The sequence below is a fragment of the Humulus lupulus genome, chromosome 4 (genome assembly GCF_963169125.1).
Source record: "Humulus lupulus chromosome 4, drHumLupu1.1, whole genome shotgun sequence".
NCBI classification, from domain to species: Eukaryota; Viridiplantae; Streptophyta; class Magnoliopsida; order Rosales; family Cannabaceae; genus Humulus; species Humulus lupulus.
In genome coordinates this window covers 158,719,780-158,723,954 of record NC_084796.1, presented here as the reverse complement: position 1 = coordinate 158,723,954, position 4,175 = coordinate 158,719,780, and positions in this window count along the sequence as shown.

Genomic DNA, 4,175 nt, shown 5'->3' with positions numbered 1-4,175 from the left:
AGAGACCAGATTGGTCTGTGAGTTTTTGGATGTATTCCCAGAAGACCTACCGGGGTTATCGCCATAGCGAGAGATTGAGTTTGTTCTGGAGTTAGCTCCGAGGACAAAACCAGTATCAAGAGCACCATACAAAACAGCTCTGGCAGATTTGAAGAAGTTGAAGGTACAATTGCAAGAGTTACTGGATTCGAGACCCAACTTCTCATCGTCGGGTGCGCCACTGTTTTTTTGTTGAGAAGAAAGATGGGACATTGAGGATGTGTACCGATTACATGGAGTTGAACAAGTTGAATACCAAGAACAAGTACTCGCTGCCAAGGATTGATGACCTATTTGACTAGTTGTAGGGTAGGACAGTATTCTCAAAGATCTATCTTTAATCTGGTTATCACCAGCTGAGGATCAAAGATAAGGATATTCCGAAGAAGGCCTTTCACACGTGATATGGGCATTATGAGTTTTTGGTCATGTCATTTGGATTGACCAATGCCCCGACACCATTCATGGATCTGATGAACAGGGTGTTCAAAGACTACTTGGACAAGTTTGTGATTGTCTTCATCGACAACATCCTGGTCTACTCTCAAACAGAGGCAGAACATGAGCAACATCTCCTATTGGTACTTCAGAGGTTTAGGGAGCACAGGTTGTATGCCAAGTTCAAGAAGTGCAAGTTATGGTTACCTCAGGTGACCTTCCCCGATCACATTGTTAGCAAAGATTGAATTAAGGTTGATCTAACTAAGATTGAGGGTGTGAGAGATTGGCCAAGGCCTAGGAATGCCCATAGATCAAAAGTCTCCTTGGATTGGCAAGATATTGTTGATGTTATGTAGCGGGATTCTCGAGGATTCCTACACAACTAATAGAGTTGACACGCAAGAATTAGAAGGTGGTATTGTCAGACAGATGTGAGAACAACTTCCAGGAGTTGAAGCGATGATTGATTACAGCTCCAGTACTGAGTCTTCCATTAGATCATGAGAAGTTTGTGGTTTACTGTGATGCTTTGAGGTAGGGGTTAGGTTGTGTTCTTATGTAGGCAGGGAAGGTGATTACTTATGCATCCCGCTAGTTGAAAGAATATGAACAGCGATACCCTACGCATGATCCGGAGTTAGCAGTAGTTGTCCTTGCATTGAAGGTATGGTGGCACTACCTTTATGGAGAGAAGTGTAAGATATACATTGACCACAAGAGCTTAAAGTATTTCTTTACCCAAAAGGATCTAAACATGAGACAGAGGCGTTTGTTGGAGTTGGTGAAATATTATGATTGCGAGATTCTTTATCATCCAAGGAAAGCCAACGTGGTGGTTGATGCCTTAAGTCGAAGAGGTCCAGGATAGTTAATCAGTTGAAAGCAGATATCCAGGAAATTGGCAAAGGATATGACCAGAGCAAGGATTGAGTTGGTGGTGGGTCAGTTAGCCAACATCACCTTGCAGTCTACACTTTTGGAGAAGATAAAGGAGGGTCGGTTGAGTGATCCTCAGTTGATGAGGTACAGAGGGGACATGTAATGTCCCAAATTCCCTAATGTGGTTTAGTGCCTGGATTAGGGGGCCAGAAGGGTAATAACTGGTTAATTGCATTATTATGTGATTATATGCCTGATTATGTGAGTTATATTATTATATGACTAAATTGGCATGCAGGTGGGCCCATTTCTTATTAGAAGGGCATTTTAGTAATTTTTGGCTCGTTGAGGGCATAACTGTATATGTATGCATATATGTGATATATGTGTGAGACTACATTAATATGTGGATATGTTTGAGATACTCGACACAAGGTGATCCTAGGAAGCAAGTTAGCGATTTAGTCATAACGGGGTCAAATACCGGGCTCGGGGTGAGCCTAGGGGTAATTTGGCACTTAGTACATTACTGGGATTGAGAGGGTAATGGGATATTATTTGGTAACTATTTGAGGACATTGGAAGTAATAGAAATTGTGATACGTTAATTATGATTAATGGGGTATGTGGCGAATGACAAAATTTCCCTTAAGGAGCTTTGAGAGAGAGAGTTGGCCCTAGGGGCATTTGGGTCTTTTGGGCATAAAGTAGTGACTTAAGTCCCTAGTTTCTTCAGCTAAAGGAAACCTCCAAAACATAGTAATTTACAACCTTTTTCTCTCTCTCAATCACTTCTCTCGTTCTCTCTAAGTTCTTTGGGCGATGCCTTAGAGTTCTTGAAATTTTGGAGGCTAAGGTTGGAATTAAGGACTTGAGGCCTAGAATTTGGTTAGCTGAAACTAGGAGGATTAATTCACAGCTAAGGTTACCGCTAGGGAATCATTATCAAGATTGTGCTCGAGGGTCGTTCTTATTTTACATTACACTCGGACTTGAGATAAGAAAACTGCACCCAATATGTGATGTACATGATTAGGGCTTGGCTCGAATGTTGAATATAGATTTGATTAGGGCTTGGACCCTTGTAAGTGCGCATGATTATGATTATGCCTATGAATTATTGATTAAGCATGTTGAGTGCTGTAATGCCCCAAAATCCCTAATAAGGTTTAGGACCTTGATTAGGAGGCCGGGAGGGCCATAATTGATTTATTATGTTATTAAATGATTATATGCATATTTATGTGAATTATATTATAATATGATGATAAATGCATGCATATGGGTTTATTTTTAATTATAAGGGCATTTTGGTAATTTGGCCCGTTGAGGGCATAATTGTGTATTTTCATGCATGTGGGTAAATTATAAATAATACCACATTATATGTGGATTTTTTCGAGCCATTCGGCATGAGACAATCTTTGAATGCAAGTTTTCGATCAGGTCATAACAGGGTTAATTTCGGGGCTCAGGGTGAGTCTTGGGGTGATTTGAGGATTAGAACATTGCCAGAAATTAAAGGGTAATGGTTATGATTTATTGGCATTTGAGAATATTGAGAATAGCGGGAATTGGAGGGTGTTAATTATGATTAACGAGATAGGTGGGAAATGACGATTTTGCCCTTGGTGGCTGTTAAGGCTTTTACTTAGGCATGACGGCATTTAGGTCTTTTCACCCTAAATGATATGTTTCAGCCATTAAGGCTTAGAAGGCTGTAGAAAAAATAGAGCATCATCCTTCTCCCGTGCATCATTTATCTCCCATTTCTCTTTGGATTTTGAAGCTTTTTTTGAGGAACATGAGCATTAATGCCGGACCGACCCCAAGTTCGATGAAAACTAAAAGCGTTTGTCTAGTCTAAAGGCTAGTTACTTAGAGCAGGAGTCGGAAAGACTAAGGTGACTTACACGTCACATGGCTAAGAGGGTATGGGACCTTAGAGATTGACTTACTAATCATCTGGCCGAGATTGACTTACTAGACATCTAATCGAGATTGACTTACTAGTCATCTGACCGAGATTGACTTACTAGTCATTTGACCAAGATTGACTTACTAGTCATCTACCTCAGAGTGAGAGACTTACTAGTCATCTACTCAGAGCGCAGGACTCCAAACATTTATTTGTATCTGCTTGCATGTGTAGGCTATTATTGCTAGGCATGCACATTATGATTTGATGACATGTTATTACTGCTCATGAGCATATTGAGTTTTCTTGCTGGGCTTCAGCTCACGGGTGCTATGTGGTGCAGGTAAAGGAAAAAGAAAGCTGGACCATCCTTGAGTTGGAGAGGTTAGGTAATGGTATGTACATATGCAGCTGCTCGACCGCCACGACCGAGGGTTGAAAGAGGAACTAGGGTTAAACCCTATTTTTCCACTTAGATCGGTTGGTTGTAAATATTTTCTTGTAATTACCCTTTAAATTATATTTTTGGGATCCCAATGTATACAGTAAATGTTCTAGTGAAACGCTGTATCTAAACCAAAAATTTTAACCCTAAATCGCTAATCATACTTATTTACACAATTATGGCCAAATGACTTGATTAACGAGTTTAACACTATTTAAAAATGCACACCGTAACGGTCCCTGGAGTTTAGGGCACTGAAAATGCTTTGTATATTGATATTTGTTATGTGATGAATGCTTGTTAGCATTGTATAATTGGAAAAGGCTTGGCTTATGGTCAAGAACGACAATAGCGCTGGTCGAGAAGCATTGACTTATCAGTCAAGTACAGCAATAGCGCTGAGCGCTGATCGAAAATCATTGATGTATGAGTCAAGGGCAGCAATAGCACGCT